The sequence below is a fragment of the Melopsittacus undulatus genome, chromosome 8, assembly GCF_012275295.1.
Source record: "Melopsittacus undulatus isolate bMelUnd1 chromosome 8, bMelUnd1.mat.Z, whole genome shotgun sequence".
NCBI classification, from domain to species: Eukaryota; Metazoa; Chordata; class Aves; order Psittaciformes; family Psittaculidae; genus Melopsittacus; species Melopsittacus undulatus.
In genome coordinates, this window is record NC_047534.1 from 5,783,704 (window position 1) to 5,806,121 (window position 22,418).

Consider the following 22,418-nt stretch of genomic DNA (forward strand, 5'->3'; position numbering starts at 1 on the left):
TGCCGCCAGCCTGGCTGAGCAGCATCACCTGCACCATTTCTTAGTTTCATTTCCCCCCCCTCTCCCCGGCTCTGATTTCAGGCACTCATTGGCTTTTTGACAAGGTTGTTGCTATTCTTTCCATTTGAGAGCTCTCAAGTCTAATGATCTTCAGTTTTTAGATGGGTCTTCCCACTTCATCATGCCCAGACTTTGAGGGACAAATGTGTCCATCTCAAACAGTAACATTTTTCACTCATTTGCACCCAACTGCTGCCCCAGGAGAACCTAACAAAAGTGGATCTGGTGCTGCCAGAGGGAGCAGGGTTTGGCACCCCATTTGGAACAAACCCCATCATGATGCAGGGCCTGGCTGGCAGAGACCCTGCACCATCCCCGGCTCCATGGAGGAAGGCAGAACCATCTATCTCCTGACAGGGAGCTCATGAGCCATCAGGGTTCACATTCAGTTCTAGCACCATATCCTTCTCCCATTGGGATCACTGGGAGTCTGGGCTGGTGGCTGGGCTGTTTGGCTTTGATCATTTGGTGGCAAGAGCACATGTCTAAACCTGCTGATGACAGTTAGACTTGGTTAAACCAGTGCTCTTCTTTTGTTATTATTCTGGCAATAAGCATATGGGCTGTAACTCTTTTTGTCAGCACTCCAAGAAGGATTTAACACCTTCCCCATAGAAGACAGCCTACTGATTACCTGCTGCTCTGCTGGGATGTCCGCAGCCTGCCTTCCCTAACTCCAAACTCATTTACCAATCCAAGATGCCTGATTTCAGGGAGAGCTGCAGCATTTTCCTTTGAACAGGCATGTGGTGGTCTGCACTCCAGGAGAGGACACACAGAGGCAGAGCCTGAGCTGGAGCTTGCTCACTCTCCACTTGCTGCAGCAACTGGGGAAGGGAATTGGGTGCAGCAGAGGGTCTGCTCCTTTCGCAGGGCTCCCTGCATGATCCTCAGTGGGTTGTGTTAGGGGATAATGACCATGTTTATTGAGGATTTGACTGTCAAAACCCACCTTGATGCAGTCTTGAGGTGCCCCAGGGTGCACACATGGTCTTGTCCTCTCCTTCAGTTCTTGGGGCTGCCAGTTATTGATATGTTGAATGATGGGGGGTGATAAATTAATGATAAAAAACTCCAAAAATGCATTCTACTTGTGGCTATAGGTGTGATACCTGTAGCAGCACTCCTGAGAGCCCATTTCCCCTCCAGGAGATCTATATCACGAAGACTGGGCCAATTCAGAACTGAGCTCAGCTCTGCACTGGTTCTCTCTTGTTGTATGGACTGAACCAGTACCCAAAACATTTTGGGGTGCCAGGGTGGCAATATGTCACAGCAAATCCATTTACATGCTCTGGTTCACTATGGCCACCAGCAGCAGCAATGGGATGTGCCTCTTTGTAAGCCACCAGTCCCAGGGGCAGTGAGCCCCCCACTGCCCTCCTCTGCAGCCCCTCTGCAAGGGGGAATGGGCAGCCCCTACCCCTGCTTTCCTTGGCAGAGATTTCCTTGATCCTTTCAGTTTCGATAGCTCCTCATGACACACTTCCAGCCAGCTCCACGCTCCTCTTTGCTCATCAATCTTGCCACCAAAACACGGTGATATACACTGTGATACACACTGAGCAGCGTCCCCACAGGCTCCCAAGACAGCGGACAAATTACCAGATTATTTGTGAATTTTAGCTGCCCAATGGGAATTCAATGCTCCGACTGTAAATGTGGAATCAGCTACTTCCTACAACTTCAAAACAGGGAGCTGTTAACAAGTCAGGTAAATTAAACAGCAGACTCACTCCACTAACAGGCAGAGCTGTCAGGAGAAGACAGATGTGTGCAATCAGTGTGGAGCTCACACCAGCTCCACGGGGTCCAGGCTCCCTGTCCCCAGCTTGAAGAAGAAAGCACTGACTTGCTATGGACCGAGTGTCTGGGAAGTTCTTCCAGGAGCAGATCTACCCCATAGCTTTGTTCACCCTTCACTGGGATGCTGTTGCACAAGCCCAAATAGGGCAGTGGTATCTATCCATGCTATGGCTGCTCATCCTAGCATCCCGCTTCATTTTGGTGTCAGCCCTTGCAAATCCTTCAACAACCTTTAACATAGAGCATCCAGAAATGATACTGAGCACAAAATGGCTTTAAAATCTCACCTTGCCAGAGATCAGATAGAGGGGAGAACAGCGTTCAATCAGAGATCAAGCTGGACAAAGCCACTTTCCCCACAAAAAGCCATCAAAATCAGAGTTACAGGGGCTTGTCCTTATGCACAGGGATCTGTTAAGCCAGAGCATAACTCTGAGTGCTCCCAGCCAGAGAAACTCTGACATTGGGAAAATGCAGCTACACTTGAATTTGTTAGGTGAATTTATTATGGGTAATTTAAATACACTGCAGAACTTAGTGTGCCGTATGCACCCTTTGATAGGGCTCCACAGTGCTGTAATCAACTAGTGCTGACAATAGGAAATGCAGATTTATTAATTCTCATTTATGTATTGGTTTAAATACTGTAAAGTTAAATAAGCAGATTTTGTTTTAATTCCCCCTTCTTGCTGCATGGCAGATCAGGTTAAATTTCTTAAGAAGAGTCGCCAGCATGAACTGATTTATGCAGCACTCTTTTGACATGCGAAATATAGTCACCAAAATTAATATTTCAGGGGTGAAAGCAAGAGAAGGCATCACGATTTCTTTTCATCTGACCACTTTGAACCAAGTCATTACAGAGAAGCATATCCCATCCTTGCACCCCTCTTGCAAAAGTCTTCCATGTCTTATTTAAAATATTTATGTGGGTACAGAAGGAATTACTCTCAGCTCTGTGTCTGCAAACAATTCCCAGCAAAATACTGCAGGTTTCAAGGCTTGGGCCTTGTTTTTTTGAAGTAGTTAGGAGCCCTTTCATAAATGTCATCTGGTTGTATTGTTTTGACACTTTTGCAATGATAAATATTGTTACTGGAAGTCAGCAAAACAGATGGATGGCTGCCTTGGTGAATTTTGTGAAATCTCATGCTAATTAAGGGGCTGTCAGGAAAAAAAGGGGGGAGGGGAGGAGAATTAAGATACTGTGTTCATTTCTCTGACTTGACACATGAGGAAGAATACAGCAGCCTGCCGAGTCAAACCTCCTGCAATTTCAGGGATCTGTACTGGATAAGAGCATTGGATCTGCTCCACAGTGTTTCCTGATGGTGCTTTTCACTGTTGGACTTTGCTCTTGTAGTGGTTTAAGCCCAGCCAGTAACTCAGAACCACGCAGACACTCACTCACTCCCCCCCGGTTTCCTTCCCTCCCAGAGGGATGGGGAGGAGAATCAAAAGAATGTAACTCCCATGGGTTGAGATAAGAACAGTCCAGTAACTGAGGTATAACACAAATCACTGCTGCTACCACCAATAATAATAATGATAAGGGAAATAACAAGGGAAGAGAATACAACCGCTCACCACCTGCTGACCGATACCCAGCCTGACCGAGCAGTGATCTAGCCCTTCTGGGTAACTGCCCACAGTTTATGTAGTGGGCATGATGTGCTGTGGTACGGAATACCTCTTTGGTTAGTTTGGGTCAGGTGTCCTGTCTCTGCTTCCTCCCGGCTTCCCCTCCTCCCTGGCAGACCATGAGACTCAGAAAGTCCTTGGTCACAGTAAACATTGCTGAGCAGCAACTAAAAACATCGGTGTTATCAGTGCTGTTCCCAGGCTGAAAGTCAAAAACACAGCACTGCACCAGCTACTAAGAAGGGGAAAAATGACTGCTGCTGCTGAACCCAGGACAGCTCTGCATCCAGGTGCATCTCTGTTTCTCTGCCAAAACTGATCTGCCTGCTTTCTGTCTGTTCCTGGGCTCTACCACACACGACTCTGTGGTGGTGGCTGAACCGTGTCTCCATAACTGTGGTGCTGCAGATGAGAAGGTGATCCTGGGGCTTGAGGACCATATGCCTTGTGGAGCTCACACCTCCTCACCCTGTTGCTCACTGCTCAGACACCTAGCAAGTTTTTGGAGTAACATTGCCTTTCTCTGAGGTTTAAAGGGAGTGGATGATCTCATGGTGGAAGGCAAAAGGTGTCAGGAATTTAGTGCTGAAATGAGGATGATAAAATTCTCTGTGTGCACCTTTCTTGCCTATGTCCATGTGATTGTAGGACAATCACGAACGCAGTGATGAAAAAGCAGCTGGGAACCCCTCTAGGTGTGAGAGAACAGGGGCAGGAGAAGTCTCAGTGCTGGGCAGGGGGTGAGGGATGCAGCACCTGGTTGTCTTTAACTGAAACAGCCACAACATCAGTAAAAAGTTACAGGCTGGCACGAAATTGATTGGTTCTAGGAGGTAAAGATTGAAAAACACCAGTGGACTCCAAGGGACGGTGGGAATGAGGAGAACCTGCCCAGGGTTTTGTTTACACTTCCAGGTTCCCACCATTAAGCAGAGGAGCTGCCAGGGTTGTTTTCCTTCCAGCAGCTTGAACTCATCTGTTTGTCTTCATCTCTATTTGCAAACAGCAGCTCAGGGCCAGCTTTGCTTTCACTTTATCCTCAGCAGCAGGGAGAGCAGCAGAAACTAGAGCCTCAGCCCATCCAGCAGCATGAGGGATGGGAAACAGCTGAGTGGGGACACCCCTGATCCCCCAAGGAGCCCAGGTTAAACAAGCCAAGCACGGGAACCAAAGGCATTCAGAAGCCTCCTCATCAGCTTGGGAAAGGTGTTGAAATGTGGCTGCCATCAATGCGGGTTCCACATAGTGCAAGCTTCCTTCTTGTGAATGGGTAAAAAGTTCCTGATTCTATCTTTGGGGATCCATGTGCTTGATTAGCATCCTTGACCCTCTCCTAAAAAAGACTTCTTTTTTTCTGAGACACCTAAGCTAAGTAATGTGGGACAGCAAATTGCAGTGGCCAGTTGCCAAAATGGTTGAACTTCAGCACTGGATCTGTCACTAACTCATTGACTAAGCTAGCAATAGTTCATCAAGGGTATTAATAATCTTTTCCATCATTACAGCTTTCAGTTGGTTCTTCCACAGCAACCTTACATACATCACAAGAGCAGTGTTGACAATAAAAATCCATCCTTCCCCAAAGAGAAGAGACTGTTCATCACCATGTGCCTCTTGCTCTGGGGACATATGTGGGTGGTGGACACATCTCTCTCCTTCCTCCCAAAATATTCCTTAGGAATCACTGATCAGCACCATTGCCCAAGCACCCCCAAAACGGGAACCAAAGAAAGAAAACCCAACCATTGCCCCTTCATTTGTCAGCAAGCATCTCCCAGCCCTCCAGACCTACAGAGGACTTGGTCTATGTAGGCTTGGCCAGATCTTCCTTGGCCTTCAGACTCGTCTTGTTTCATTTAAAGCTTCCTTGATATTTTGCATCCTTTTTTATTATTCTTTCTTCTATTTTATTTTATTTCCCAGAGTGCTAATATTCCTTTCAACAGACCTTGATTAATGGCTGAAACCTCAGGAATATTCCTGGTATTCACTTAGCCAGAGCAATTACACTGCAAAGAACAGCATGTGGACCCCAGTTTGACATGCAAATAGCCATGTTACACAATTAGTTGATGCACAATTAATTGGAATAATGACAAATATAGTCAAATAAGGCTGGATTTAGGCTGTGTAAATCTGAGGCATACCTTAGGGTTATATAATTAAGAGAAGCAAGGAGACAGGAGCAGAATCCTTCAAGGACAAAAAGCCTATTTCTGAGAAAAATGCTTTTCTCTTTAGATCCAACCTGGGAAAAACTGGAAAACAACAGGCAAAGTGACCTGACTGTGGTAAAGATTAGACAGACACATGTCCCTTACTTAGGTGGGCTTGCACCAAGGATTAACAACGCCAGCCAGGGCACCTCACCACAGGGACAGAAGGAGGGAGCCCAGGAAGGGAAGACCTAAACCTGTTGGCACTCGGGGCACCCCAGCATAGATGCTCCTGCCCCTGCTCTTGTCCAGCAGCATACAGGACCCTGCACAGGTTCCTCAATACCAATCTCCCAGGCCTGACCAGGATCAATCCCTCCCAGACCTGCCCAAGCCTCACAGGACAGTTTTGCTTCTATTTCTCATCCTTTTTTTATAACCCAACAACCACCCAGCTTCCTTGGAAGGAAAAGAAAACCCCAATAACATCTTGCACAGTGGTGCCACAGTGGTCTCCACTACGACCCACTAAAAATGAGGATAAACTTGGAATGCTCATCTGCCAATTTCCCTCCCGTCTGTTTCTCCCCAGAAATGGGGAGAGAAAGTGGGATGCAAACACTTCTTTTTCTGCAGCTGCTTCAGACCTTGTCTTCCTGTCTTCCAGTGATGCACAAGGTGCCCAAACCTGCATAGCCTCACGGTAACAAAACAATTAACCAGCAAGCAGGGAGTACTGAGGACCTCCTGCAGCCGAAAAGAACCCAGGACACGTTCATCAGTGGATTGTGCAGAGGACAAGCATGCCTTAGAGTCCTTGTAATGCTCATTCTGTTTTATTACTGCTTTATTCTCCTGTCCTTTTGAAAACTGCTACATTAACCCCCAGATCTTTGATATTGAGCTTAGCCAGTGTTAAAAGCTTAATTACTTTTACTGTTAATTACAATGCTTGCAGAGAGTGCTTGCCATCCAGTCCTAGCAAGCTCTGATTCTCTGTATGTTTTTTAATAGTGGATTACATTTAGAGGGGAGTTTTATGCCTGTGATAATATAAGCCCCTGGTGCATGCTGGGTGTAGAGACATCATGATGTCTGAGAACATCTCAGAATGCCCCCAGGCAAGGTCCTTCAAATGTGGCAATACAGCAAGATATCCTGGAGGCATCCTGGCCCAGTCTACACTTGTTTCCCTAGGCTTGGTGCCTTGGTCTATGGGTTTGGACCAATTCATGTTTTTTCATGGTCTCCATTCAGCCTTTGCTGCTACTGTTTCTTGCCCATCTTGCCAAATATGTTTTTTCTCTAAGTTCCCATCAGGTAGACTTGAAGAATGGATTTCAGCATAGCTGCAGCAAATTCATTGAAAAATTGAATAGATTTGCAGGAGTTTTTTTCTGCATGTTTCACTAGCTTGTGATATTTTAGATATTTTCACCAGCTTTAGATACCTTGTTCTTTAGACACTTATTCTTTTCCCTTGATCAGGAGTTACGTGCCATAGCCTTACTCCACTGGCAGAAGAGGGAATTAATCAAACCCTATAAAACATTCTCCACGTTCAGTCTCTTACTGGGGTTCTATTGAGAAACAAATGATCCTTTAGGACGTAAATCAATGTCCATTGAGCCAACATCCTTCCCGTGATTTCAGTGGGGTTTGGATCAGCTCTTTAGCATGCACATTATTACAGTAAGTGTTGTTTATCTAGAGATGATATTTAGCCTTGAAAAACGATCAGGAAAATTTTAAGCAGCCGAAGACAAATTCTACTTGATCACACATACAATAATGATTGATGGTAATGGAAAAAAACAAATGCTATAATGATGATTTACTCGCCTGTCAAAAAAAATTAGTCATCCTAGAATTATGCCAAGCTTACGTGTAAATGTGGCTATGTACACAAACACACGTGTACAGGTACATATGCGGTGTTACATCTGTGATGGCAATGTGTGCACATGCTGTGGGGCTGGGGGGCACAATGACAAAGAGCCACAGTAGAAGACATAATTCACAAGGGTGGCAGCAATACTTTGCAGAGGGATGATGAGAGGAAGCATCTAATTACCAACATGTGCCACATGAACTCATGGCTGGTATGTAGGAGAGCATACAAGACACATATGCTGAGGCCTCATTTCACACTGCAAGTTAAACCGATCTATTTTTAAGCACGAACGGCTTGACCATATTTCAACCCAGGGATTTCTGGTGATAGAATGGGGCTGATTTTGCAGGACTCCAGTGTCATCTGTATACAGTCACTTATTTGAAATAGATGCGTGATGTAGTTGATCCCATATTTATTTCTGCCAGCTGGGCTGTGCGGGTTACTGCTATCAAACATTTGTGTTCCTTGCCTTTGATTGGAGATGGGGTTTTTTTTTGCGGGGTTTTATTTATTGAGGGCTTTTTTTCCTCTCAGCACAATTTTGGGTGGTTTCAGGTCACTAATGCTTGGTCCTGAACCTCCCCTCACATTTACAAGCAGCACGAGGGCGCAAGAATGAATGAGACCATCCCAAGATTTCTGTTTCTTTACATAAATCAAATTCTTTTACAATCCTTCAACATAATGCATTAAAATATGCCTGTCTCGCCCGCTCTCTCCCGGCAGCGTTCTCCCGGATTGCCTGCGAGAGGAGTTGGAGACCCCCGGGAATTGTTTAGCAGCGATTCACTGGGTCAGTGTATTAGAACAGACTCAAGTCTATCAGCCAGATGGTGACTTCAGAAAAAAAACTGACACACCATTTCAAACTGATTTCACGCAAACCCTCCTGAGGGGAGCCAGTGGGAATCCAGCAATCAGATCTGTTGTGAATAAATATTACAAAATTGTCAATTACAAAAGGGATGTTTAAAATGTTTGACTGATTTAGAAGTCTATTCGTTCCTTGCCTTATACTTTCATGATGGATCTTTCAATATCGCTGACTGATTGCTTCCCTTGGCAAGCAAAATCTCAGCTTTTCTTTTTTTTCTCGTTGGGAGAAGTTACTGTAGTGCCTTTCCATTCTTTTATGGTAAGCAGGCATCTGAGATAAAAGCTAAGCCAGGTATTTGGAGCATGATGGCCACTACAGATAGTGGCTTAAAAATGAGCATTGGACATAATAAGGTAATCACAGCTGAACACTTTCAAAGCTACAGAGGAGCAAGATCTCTCATGGGTAAATTTAATCAATGTGCATGCAAACTTCTGCTTTTGCAGAAGGGAGAAGCTGGAATATCCTCCCAAGCACCAACTCTACATGATCATCAAGGTAGGTATTAGGTGAAAAAAGTATTTGGCTTGCATTGCAATCAATAGTGGAGGCAATTTTGGCTGTGCTGTTACCCATGCAACTGCTGTCGATCCATCAGTTTCTCTGGCCTTGTTTCTTTGTCTTGAACTGCACATCCAGATTGGCCATTCCCATCTCAGCAGGGATCCCTGAGCCTTTCCCATCTTGGCTCCCATCTCCCTCTGTTGGGCCCACGGTCACCTTTGGGCCATCTGAACTCATTCCTGAACCACTGCAGCTTTCTCATTGTGGACACTTCTATTTCCAAGGGTGGCTTAATTTATTGTCCCAGGCTGGTATCACCAGTTGTCTCTCTCTCTTTAGATCTTCATACAATAAACAATAAAGCTCACCTTCAACTGAAACTGTTGTTCCCACATGGCTTTTAGCTGGTTTGTGCTGGTCAGTCTTACCAGACTCACTCAGCAGATGGAGATATGATCACTGGAAAGGACAATGAGGCATAAATGAGTATCATTCCATAAACAAAATTTCAGAGGGTTTATAAGGATGAAGACGAAGTGTATAAAGGTTTATTAGTGCAGTATTATCTAATTATACCCAGATTGCAATAATGAATATGTGATTTATAGAAATTTATATACTATGTTTCCATCCCAGATTTATCCCCATTTCTAAAGGATTACAGCACTTCCTAGGAGTACTAACACTTCTTCCATGGACAGATAAATCTCTCTTCTAAAAAATCCAGGTCCCTGGCCTTGCCTCTCCAGAATCTATGTACAATTCAGCCATCAGCCTGAACTCAAGCCAGGCCTGGAAGAGCCTTTCTCAGCAAATATTTGTCCACCTTTTTAGAGATTTGGATTGCCTGGCTCAGAGGCACTCTGGACACAAGCACTGATGTGTGGTATTTATACCGCCTTTCGCTGCACCCTTACTCCCTGTGCAATGGTTGTAGGCAAAGAGGAAAGAACCATAAAAGCTGATGTCTCTGCCACAGAAGATGACCTCGCATCTGGGTGACACCTGTAGGCTCTGTCCCTCTTGCTCTAAATAGCTTATCAGCATGGCTGCCCTCCCCACTGGAACACCCCATGCTGTCAGAACAGTCTGGGTCATGCTAGTTCATGAGAAACCTTCACTGCAGCCCCTCTTGCCTTGGGCAAACACCACCTTCCACAGTGCTGTTGCACCCCAGGCTCTTCTTTGTTACTCCTCCTGGTCTCAGAGACAGCATTGCTGACCCACTGGTACCCCCAGCTTTGCCTCTCCTTGAAACTGTACCTGGCTGCCCCTCCAACAAGACCTGGGAGAATCATAGAATCATAGAATAGGTAGGGTTGGAAAGGACCTTAAGATCATCCAGTTCCAACCCCCCTGCCATGGGCAGGGACACCTCACACTAGACCATGCCACCCAAGGCTTCATCCAACCTGGCCTTGAACACTGCCAGGGATGGAGCATTCACAACCTCCCTGGGCAACCCATTCCAGTACCTCACCACCCTAACAGTAAAGAATTTCTTCCTTATACCCATCTAAACTTCCCCTGTTGAAGTTTTAACCCATTACCCCTTGTCCTGTCACTACATTCCCTAATGAAGAGTCCCTCCACAGCATCCCTATAGGTCGCCTTCAAATACTGGAAGGCTGCTATGAGGTCTCCACGTAGCCTTCTCCAGGCTGAACAGCCCCAACTTTCTCAGCCTGTCTTCATATGGGAGGTGCACTAGTCCCCTGATCATCCATGTCCTTTTAATCACATGCTTTGCAATGCCAATGTCATGGTGTGACTGTGCTGGGTAGCCCTGGAAAGCTAAGACTGGCTCCAAATCACTTTAGTACTTGGGGCATCTCCTTTTCCCCCATTCAGCTTTGTCCCTGTAATCCCCTAAGTGTTCAGCCACCTCTGGTTCCTTGGGATGGAGCAACAAACCAAAGGCAAAATCACACATGATTTGTGTGGCTGTAAACAGGGTTTCGTTGCTGAGGTCTGAGGCTCATTTCAACCCCATCTTGGCCACTAGGTGCCTATTATTCCTTAATGTCCTTCCCAGGCGCTGGAGAAACTCTTTGGTGGCATCAGAGCTCACCATCAATCTTCTGCTGAGCTCCTCCTCACCAGACCTCTCATCTGTGGCCCCTGTGTGCCTCTTGAGCCCTTTCCCCCTACTGTCCCCATGCCCTGGCTGGGTCCCCTCAGACAGCCTCTATCCTGCTTGCCTGGGAAACTGCCTGCCTGGGAGACTGGTGGAAATAGAGACCCAGGGACATCAGATTGAGTTGCACGGTCATTATTTCCAGGAGTCTCTTGATCAGTGGTATGAAAGGCAACAAAGGTCACCCTGAACTTTAAACTCAACACCGTGCCCCATCCCCCCAACAAAGTACTTTCCACCCAGGCAGTAAATCTTGCCATGATGAAGGGGAGCTCACAATTTCCAAAGAGTAGATCCTTCCCAAAGATCGACTTCAGCATCCAAGCCTGTGTTCACCAAAGGAAGAGACAAATGTTTGGTTCTGAACCTCTTACCCAGCTCAGCCCCCACAAGATATTGGGTAACCCAGCCCTGGCCCTGCACTGGGCTGTCCCTGCAGTACAGCAGGGCACAGGGATGGGTCTGACAGGCTTGGAAGGGGTGTGCTAGAGACATGCCAGGCAAGGAAAAACTCAAGGGGCCTGGGCTTACCTGCCACCCTAAAGGTAGGAGATGCAGGATGTAGCATCCTTATTCTCCACCTCCAGGCTCCAGTGGGATTTTCTTTTGCAGGAAGCACTGGAGGCTGCTGGTGGTCAGTGCTCCCAAATCACTGCCATGCTTTCAAAGTGGCTTTCTACATGGGGGGGGCGGGGGGCTTGTATCAACAATAACTTCTCATTGCACACCAAGAGGCATTGCTTGTAGCAGAGAGAAACACCCAAAGAAAAAGAAAATCTCTGGCTTCAGAAACATTTCCACCCATAACATGCAGATTTGGGTCAATATTCTAGGGAATTTTTAACAAGATAAATCAGAAATTTCCCTCAGAAATCCGAAAACACTTTTGCCAACCACAGAAATTGCCTTGCACCCTCCTAGGTCGTCTCTGAGGTTTTGCACTCTTACATGCTCCCTCTTTGCTCACACGCCCCACACCCCCCCTTTCCTTCCCTGTAATAAGATTTATTATTGGGTTATTCTTCATGGTATATTAGCCCTTAGCCAGAGTCGGTGCTGACAGAAATGTTAGTCATTTGGGCTCTGCTTAACCTGCTAAGAAGAACTGAATTTACAGAATGGGACGAGGCTTTTTATGATTTCATTCCAGAGCCAAATCAGATAAGAATAATTATCCTCTCCTGGGATATTAGGCAGCACCTCCCCAGGACCGGCAGCTGACAGCTGTTTTATTGGTTGAGTCACTTGGGTCTGGAGTCGAGGATTAATTGTTCATGTGTCCGGGTGGCTCCAGGAACAACAGTGAAAGCTTCTTTCTGGAGATGGGAGATAATTTATTTTCAATTGTTTTTGTGCACATGATTTCAGTGGACAAGGCGAATTAAAACCAAAATTGAATAAATAACCCCTCTCCCACCACCCCCTGCCTCCGTTGTCAGACACTGGCTTGTGCATTTTGGATCTGGGGATCTTTAGCAGAAACAAATACAACATCAGAAGGGAAATACGCTCCTTCCAAGCCCACTTTGTCACCAAACATCCCCTCTGACCGACTCGTGAAGGCAGTACCCAATGCCCACCCCTGCCCTTCCTTGGCACCCACCCCTGAATGCTTTTATTCAGAATTAATTTACTCCTGCCTATCACCTGCTGGAGATTATTCTAATGATAATGGCCACGATCCAAAGCAAATTAAAAGCCAGTAGCGAGGCTTTCCCTGACTTCAGCAGCTCTGCACTTGCCTGAGCGCAGCTTCACACCAGTCACCCCCTGACGGCAGGATTTGTCCTCCCCCCTTGCTGGGGACACACGCTGTGACTCTCTGATGGGCAGAAGGGGCCCAGGACACGGGTGAGGAAGGCAGTTGCCTTGAGCAGCAGGGGCTCGGGCAGCACAACGCCCACCGCCCAGCTTGTCTGCACAGCACTGCCAGCACCAGGGAAGCAAGCGAGAGATGCAAGCAGCAGGAATAGAAGTCCCCATTCTCCAAGGGTTTGCTGCTAGCATCCCTTTTCCACTGGCCTGTGAAAAGTACCTGTCCATGGGTTGTGTTCTGCCTGGGTGCTGAGGGAGGGGGAGCATCTTCAAGGGGTTTTTGGGTTGGGGTTTGCTTGCATCGCAGTTTGTTTGCATGGGATGGGGCATCACAGTTTGTTTGAATGGGATAGGGCAAGTCCCCTAACCCTCTTGCGGAGCTCATCCCCATGCTTCCAGGACTGTGGCTCATCCTGCAGCTCCAGAGCAGGTTGGGTCCTTGCAGCACTACACCTTGAACCTGAGAGAGCAGACCTCAACACTGGGTCTGAGTAAGTGAGGACCAGACAGAGATACAGGCACTGCAGCCAGGTATAAAATGCACCAGTTTCTGGCTTTTCATCCAGAGTTAAGAGCATGAAGCCACATTAGGATACACAGCAGCTCCTAGGTGAGACTTGGGCCAAAGTCCAGGTGCTGCTCCAGCCTGGGGGTTGGTGGCCTTTGCTCTTCAGGGCAGACAACCCTGTTCTCCTTTACCATGGTCTTCATGCTCCACTATGGTAGTGGAGGTGTGTGCAGAAGGTAGAGCTTTCTGCACTTACTCAGTAATCCAGTGTGCACCCTTACAGCTCCAACCCCATCATCTTCAGGAGATATTTTGGTGTTATCTTAGTGCAAATATGGAGGAAAAATGTGAATGTGCCTAGACAGGAGTACCATAAGACAGACTACATCTTAGTAATGTGGAGGAGGAGACATCTCCAAGTTACTGCATGAACCAGGGATGTGCTTGTAGGCTACCACAGTCCCCAACACTTTTCCCTTACAACACCTAAAGGAGCTGAAGTCTTTTTGTGCATGGAAGAGAGGCTGGTCAATATTCAGGCTTGGCACAGTGAGCAAAACTCCCTCTGAAGCCAACAAGCATCTTTGCCCACTTCTGCCAGGGCTAACTTTGTCCCTGAGGCTATTACCCGGGGGCTCTCAGGCGGTTCGGGTGCACAGTGCTGATCTGTCAGATGAGGAAGTTATGAGGAAGCAATGGAGTGTCACAAAGGGATTGAAGAGAATTCATACGTGAACCCAGATAATTATGAGGTTGCCAGTCCGGTGTCATTTCACGGCTGGGCTGGCTCTTTGTGGTGTATGATACCCATCAATGCAAAAATAGAAATGAAGATAAATGGGGCAATGGCAGAAGCAGATCTACTTTGCAGAGAGCTGAAGCTCTCTGTTGATTAAGGAATGGCACCCTTCTTCAGTAGCAAGGGGTGAATTCGTGAGTCAGAAGGTGTGACTTGCTGCAATCTGCTATGGGATCCATAGAAAGCCATTGAGGACTAGGGTCACCAGGCTGAGCAGTTTTAAGTAGTTTGCCAAACTATACTTTCTCAAGGTAAAGTTGTTGCTCTGCTGAGTCTGCTCTCTGTGTTAGAGTGAGCATCACAGGCATGGTGAAGTAGGACAGTGATGCGGCTGGGCTGGGAGGACACAAGGGGCTGATGGAGCCATGGTGTGGAAACTTCAAAGTAGATAAGAAATAATGTGAACTGAGTCTTAAAATATGCTACATGCAATAGAAAATGTAGAAGCAGCAAAGACTTAACTTCAGAGGGAAAAGAGAAGAATAAATTGTTTCCATGCAGGAGGAATCATTCTCTGATGTACCTGATCTGAGTCGCAGCAGACAGCATGCTGAGGCTCAGCTGGGCAGCGTGGCTTTCTCAAGGTCACATCAGTTCCTCCTTCCCTGGGAGGGAAGTGTGGACTACAAAAAGATGGAAACTTGTCATTTACACCAGCACATGTTGCATCATCCTGAAGCTGACCTAACACTCACTAAGTCTGTCCCTACAGCAGTTGCAGAGGGGTATCCCTGAAAAAACAGAGAAGGAAAATTTTAGACATTTCCCACAGAAAGAGAGTTGTAGGAATTACAAGCAGAGGAACAGAAGATGCTGTGCAATAAAATATGTTGTCTATAAATGGATTTAGATAGGGAAATCGCATGTACATGGCTACCCATAGCCTGACAAACTTACTTCAAGACTAACAGTGGAGATCCACTTTGGAGGCTCTGTATACAGAGACGTGCTGGAAACCCCAAGGTACATGTGGAGCAGGGAAAGCCCTAAGGATGGTTTTGAGGAAACAAGTACTTCTATTGTGATCCCCAGACCTCTGCAAAGGGGAGCGATGCCAAACAGATGATGACATGATTTATTTGCTAAAGGTGGTGCCCCCACCATGCATGAGGTGTCCAGGAAATAAAGGCTCTCAGACCTCAATTAGCAATGAGATTCCAGTGATAACGAAATGCTGATTGCTGCCTTGTAGAGCAAGACCTGATTAGGGGAGTAGTGGAGGGTGTCTCTGTAAACATGGCCAAACCCAGGGCAATAGAGTTGGGCTGACATTACCTGTCACCTTCCACATCTCCCCCTGTTTCCTTGAGCTGAGAACATGTGGGAGCATTAGCCCATAATCACTGCATGGTCTCCACAGGGACAACATCTTTCTGGTCTCAGGAGATGGAGACTTGGGGAACAAGCACTTGCAGTGCAGGTTTACAGATCTCAATTGGGATGCTGCTTCACATCCACTTCAGCCAGGAAAGAGAAAGGCTTGCAAACATCAGAGGAGCACTGCATCAAATACAACTGCACTGAAATCACCACTTTGACCCACATCCTCCTCAGAATAAGGGGAATTTGAACATCCTCTGAGTTTAGGTCACTAAACAAAGTGAGAAGCCTCAGTTGGGGTCCCATCTATCCCCTGCAAAGAGGAGTTCTACTGAGAACAGAAGACAGAGTGCCCATATTGCAAGCCTGGCAAACATTTAATATGAAGCCCAGCAGCTCCAGATGGTTCCTTCGTGAAGCATAACTAAGACGTTGACAAGGGATTTAAAAACTTTGCTACATCAATGCAAGAAATTGGAACTGGATGCAGTTTTATTGGAAATGTGGGGTTTTTTCCATTTCCATGTTCAATAGAAAACTTAAAGATTGAAAGGAAAGCTCTCTGGGGATGGAAAATCTCCTCCACTTCACCCACGGCTGACAATGGGGATGACAGTTTCTCAAACCAGGGCTGAGACCTCCTGTGGGAGGAAAAACGTCAGGAGTAAGGTCAAAAGGTTAGAGCTTAAATTTAGGAGACTTGTTTTCTCCATTACTTTTTAATTTCACACTTTAAGAGAAGAGTTTAACAGCACAAATTCGGGGAGTATTTCCATTTCCCCAGTTGCACACAGTGGGTGCCAGGAGTGCTCTAGGGCTTCTCTCTCTTCCTGGCAAAGCAGTGGTGGGATGTCAGTGGGTTGAGGTTGAAGAGACCTCATTCTCTCCAACTCACCCCATGGCCTGGGAGCAAGTTATTTACATCATTCTGGCCTTTCCCCTGTGTAAGATAGAGTGTAAAACAAGCTGAAAAGGGCTGTCAAGTACTTGGTGTGGTCCTCACTGTGTCATGCCTCTGATTTCTCATGGAGGAAGTGGAACACTCCTCATGCCTGTGCCTCAGTTTCTTCGCTTGTGGCAAAGCTGTGCTGGCCCCTGAAATTGGTTGGAGATGAGCTAATAAATCAGCCAGCTAACAGGACTTGGGGCTGCTCTAACAAAAGCAGGAGAGAGTTGGTATCCTTTTTATTTTTTTCCCCCAAATCAGATGCAAACCTACTCTGTTCAAATCCTCTGCTCTTAATGTGGGACACTGCCAGTTTAAGAGGGGGGCAAAGAAGGGATTTCCAATGCAAAATTCAGGACAGTCGAGAGGCAATGTAATAATTGTCAGTCCAGAGAGCATCCTGGTGCACATGTTCGGAGGATAAGAGTGTCACCAGAGTCTATTGTCTGTCCCCTCTCTGTTAAAGTAGAGATAAGGCTGGGATAAATCTCACTGGGACATTCTGCCCTATGATGTTATTTCATGCCACATCACCTAATAGGTGTATTTTCACACTGCTTGCTACTGCTGTGAGGCTCTGCAGCTCCTAGCCAGGCTGACAATCTCACTATATGGAGAATGGAATAGTGACGGCTAATTGATTTTACAGCAGTACCGAAGGACAGACAATGAAAGTACCATCAATTTAATCCACTATTTAATGGTTCCAATTTAGCCTCTGTAAATGCTCACTAAACTAATTTCTCTGGGTTCAGCAATCTGAAAAGCTATCATATCTCTAATCTCCTTCAATATATTCATCTGGAAAAGGGAATTTAGCCAATTCTGATGTGCGGAGATGATCTGTTAGCACAGTGTAAATGTTTATAACACGGCAATCTAGTTCGTTTATAAGGATATGAAAAGTTTTATTGGGGAGGGCACTGAAGTGGAACCACGGGATAATAGGCAGTTACCCAGCAGTCTCTGGGAGCCAGGGAGCGGGCAGGCATGCAGAAAAATACTAGGATTTACTTTAATCCCAAATTGTAAGCTAAAGTTCTGCCCAGTACATGATGCACCTGGGACTGCTGGAACAAAGGATTGTCTCCCGTCCCTCCGTGACCCAGGCTTTCACGCTACACCATGATAGCAACAGTCATTTTGTTTCCTCCAAGAGGCTGAAAATTAGTTTAGTTTTAGCACATATAAATCTCCTTGTCCAACCAAGTCCTAGTGGGGAGCTTGTCTTGAGGGCACTTTCTCTCCTCTAAGGTTTGGGGGATTTGGGTTTTGAGGATTTTTACAGAGATTGGATTTTTCTTGGTTAAGTCTGGTTGCCCCCAAGCCCTGGACCCCATCACTGATCCTCTCCAGCTGCCAGGGTATCTCTGTTGCTCACTCAGCTCCCAGGCAGCCCCCAGACCCTCCTGAAGTCAAGGTGGAGTTTTGTCCCCCTTTGCAGTAAGAACAAGACCCATCGATGTGTCTTTAGAGTAGAAAATTCCCTTGGCATAATGTTCCTCTTCAGCAATTTATCTCTATCTCCCCTCCCTTGGAGAAGAGCCTGTCCTAGATGCAGGTCCAAAGACTGCCACTGATCCAGGACAAAATATACCAAGTTTGGAGTCTGGACCCCATGCAAGCATCATCCCTTCCTCTTTATTGCCCCTATCATGAAGAAAGCAGAGACTGGTATGTGCTGATTCTCTTCCCAGAAAATGGTGGTGTTACTAAAGATACTGTGGACACTGGGAACCTGAGACAGACCACTTAGTGCATTTAGAAATGTTAAAACTACCATCAAGATTACACTTGCAGGGGGGACATTCCCTTTGGGAGCACTTCACAGCACTGGGAGTTTTGCTAGTAAGAAAGAGATAAATCCTTTCAACCCACCACAAAAGATGGGCTGACAGTGAAATAGTCTTTGGGTATGTTATTTTATATATAATGCATATTACTAGTCCTTCCTCTAATAATTGCCACATGCCAATGCAACCAAAGGAGAGGATCTACCCAAGTAGACACACACATAGACCTGCCAGTCTGTGCATACATGTAGGAGCTGCTCACAGCATGTCAGAGGAGCAATTCATCCCCCGCTTGCCATCACCATGCCCAGTTTGTCGCTCCCTGGCATTCCAACAGGACCTGGCAAACCCATATGGGCATCCAGGAGTGTGATTGGCATTAACGGGCCTGAGCTGTCTCATGTCTTTTATGGGAAGAGCACTTCTGGACTGCAGTGGCTTTGTAGTTCGACCATCTTTTTTCCCTTTTAAATTCAAAGACAATTCCACAAATGAGCTTCTGCTTGATTAGTGTTTTAATGAATATATCTGGATGCACCACAAGTCCACCAGCCGTGACTCCAGAGCCACAGGCTATGCTATCCAGATGCCGCCTTTGTGCTGTCAGTTCGGGGTGTTAATGTCAGATACGCCAGGGGAGTGAGAAGGGCAATAGTCAAGGAATAAGCATCCTGTGAGACTGTGATTTTCCCTGGACTGAACTTTGCAGCTTCAGCTCTATCACTGCAAAGTCCAGATGGGTGATGAAAGGCGCTGGGCCGTGCTCCCGTCTGCTTGGGACCCCAAACAAGGGCAGCTGGGACCCCGCACAGCCAAGCAGCCTGACTCGATGCTCCCACTCCAGGCATCCCTTTCGCTGGAGATGCAGCACAGATAATTTAGCTCCTGTTTGTTGGCTGCTTTGTGGATCGAGACAGGATTCACAGGGTATGGCCGTGATTACTTTGGATAAGGAAATCTCAAGTATGGCAGTGCATGTTTTCTTCTGCTCCCGGGCTGATCCCTGGAAACAGACACAACATGGCATGGCCTATGGCAGCAGGGCACGGTTTTTTTCCTTGTAAATTATATTTAACATCCCAGAGAACTTTATTGCATTTGGTGTTAGGGTTTATGAAAAAAAACTGTATTTAACTTCAAGCCCTGGTAAACATCTTTGCTTATGTTGTTATGTGATTCTTTATTTGAGTATTTCGATTTAATTTCACAGTTCATATACCTCAAAGTTTGGATTTTTTTCCCTTCCCCTCTCACTCAGGGAGAGCCAGGGCTGGCCAGGGGCTTGTTGGTCTCTGGTGAGCTCTACTCTCCCACAGAATGAGTGATCGTGGGCTGCCCCATCCATCCTCATCACTAGAGAGATGCCTGGGCATGGGGAGCAGCCAGGAGACCCTGGGAGTATAGAGAACTCTGCATCTGAGCCCAATGCTGTTGTCAGCATCTTCCAAGGAGCCAGTCCTCTGAAACAGGTCATCCCTGGTAGCTCCCAGCGCTTACCCAGATGGGAAATGCATAGGGCTGAAAGTGGGTCAGCACTAATGGGGGCTGTCCTGGGGATCACATCTAAGCCGAGTGCCAGGAGTCCATCCCAAGGTCTGTTCAAGTCTAAGGGAGGTTTTCTGCTGGCACCAGTGGGCTCTGAATCAAGCCATCAGATGCATCTGTCACAACTTCAGCCGCCATGGAGAGAGGAAGGGGAGGATTAACAACCGAAAGGATGGCATCAATAAAGGCTGCAGGAAACCTTAAATATGGAGCTCAGTGGCAAATCTCTCCAAGTGCTAGGGCCTGGCTGCTGAGCATATGGATTATTTTAATAGCACAGCGTAGCTTAGTACCTTGGGTTTGTGCTGCTCCACCTCTGCTTCTGTCCTGATCTCATCAGGGAAGCTGCATGTTCACCTCCTGGGCATCACCTGCCCAAGTTCTCCTGCAGCTCTATGGCAAAAGGAAGAGTACGAGGGTTTGTCCTACTTGGTCAATTCATTCAAAGCTGGTGAGGCTGCTGCACAGAAGACAAGAATGGTAATCTTGGATAATTATGGGGATTTCTGTAGTTCTGGTTCTATTTTCAAGGTCTATGTGTAAGGCTTTGGTTCACCATTTATCCACTCTTCCTCTAGGATTGTCTCTCTGCAGACCCGAATGCAGTAATGTTTTGGCAGCTAATATAGCCACAGCTGTATATCCACTTCCCACCACAATTTGGAGAACTCCAACTCAAGCCTGTGTTTAAATTGTCTGACTGATGATACTGGGGGGAAAAAAATCATTTAGAGTTTTTGGGGGAGATTTCCTTTTCACACTTAAATTTTTCCTCTATTTTTTGCATAGACAAAACCCAATTCAACATCACTGAATTAGCATCTGTATTAAGAAGACCCTGCGGAGGAGAAGAGACCTTGTGCAACCCCCTGCTCACAGGCCACATTAACAAGACACAACACCTTGGCATTTCAGTTTTCACTCCTGTATGTGGATCCTGCATATTAAATACTTCTTATTTACTTCAACCTGCTTGGCTCACCAAATCATCACTATTTGCATTTCGAAGGACTTTCCAACAAATGCGTATGTCATACTGATACACAACTTCATTTCCTCTGGATGCTCTAGACTGTAAGTTCCATCCTTGCATATGAAAATCCTGTCCTGGAATGCCAGAGGTCTCAATAAATCCAGCAAAAGGAAAACATTTCTTATTATTCTTGAGTAAAATCAAAACAGACATAACTCTTGGTCAGGAAATGTACCTCTCCAAAGAGGAGGAGGTGAAACTACATCCAGAAAGGGTGAAAGAAATTGTATCTCTGCCTCTCTAAATTAAGAGTCATACTCTGGTACTCATCTTTGTACAAAATTCCCATTGACACCAATTTCACTTATTTATTGATTGGAGGTTTTTTTATGCACTCAATGCCATAGCAACGGGCTGCATTCCATAAATTAAATGCAACACTGCATTAAGTTAAACTTCTCGCAATGGATCACAGACACATACAGAGCACCCAACCCTGTGCTGCTCCTGAACACTGATAAATAAAACAGCGATTATCCAGAACTGAGCAAATGCAAACTTCTCTTGGTGGATGTGCACCTCCATGGCACACACGTGTACCTGAGTGTGATACATGGAGTGAGGCCCTGACCTGGTCCTGGTCAGCAGGACCATTGCTCAGCTTGCTGCTGGTGTGATCCTATTTAGCTCCAAGCTACTCCTCACATGTGTAAAATTAAGCAAATGAGCAAAGAAAGAAGTCCTGGATCATCAGAATAACTACAGCTCGTCTGCATTTATGGGTGTCATTCATTTTAGTGACATCATTACTCCATGGTAACGAGTATATTTTAGATTAGAGAAATAGATGGCATGAAAAATAGATTAGTTTTATTTAGATAGATTATATCATTATATAAATAGATAGACCACTCTATTTCTACTCATCTTCCACCTCCTGGTTAATAGGACATAGTTTTATTTATAGATAGAGATGCAGGAAATGTTTCTAAGTAAATGTTTCATAACTCCATTGCATCTCTGTGTTTTATTCTAACAGGTCAACCCTATCCAAACTAGGTACCTATCCAAGCTAGGTAATACATCTGTGCAAGGAGGAGAATATTTTGGGGTTGCCTGGTTGGACCCAAAATTAAGGAGGCTCCAAAAACAGATCTACCTCATGTCAAATGTGGGAGAGAGTAAGGACTAAAGCCGAATCCTGGAGGGACACCCAGGGAACTTCAACCCAGGGGATTACTCATTTGGGTTATGCCAAAAAATAGCAGGGATTGGGAAGGGAAAGGATAAGGGCTTCTGTTCGCCTGAGCTGAGTGAGCATCAAGCAGCCAGCACACACCAGGCTGTCCCTCCTGCAGGGTCAGAAATGGGGGAAGACCCCAGGGGCTATAGGAGGGGGATCCTGCCCCATCAGCAGGTGTACTCCTGGGACTGGATCCTATGGGCTTTATCTGGGGTGTTTGCTGGAAGGACCCCAACAGACTCCAGGTTTCCAGATGGCATTTTGGGTATGTAGGCAGAATAGGATCCTGCTAACCTGCCACTTTGCCCCCTGCCCCTCTCAGGGTGGCACATACAGCACCCAAAACCCCTTCCCCATGCATCTCTCACCCTAAATTCTCCCTAGTAAAGAATTACATC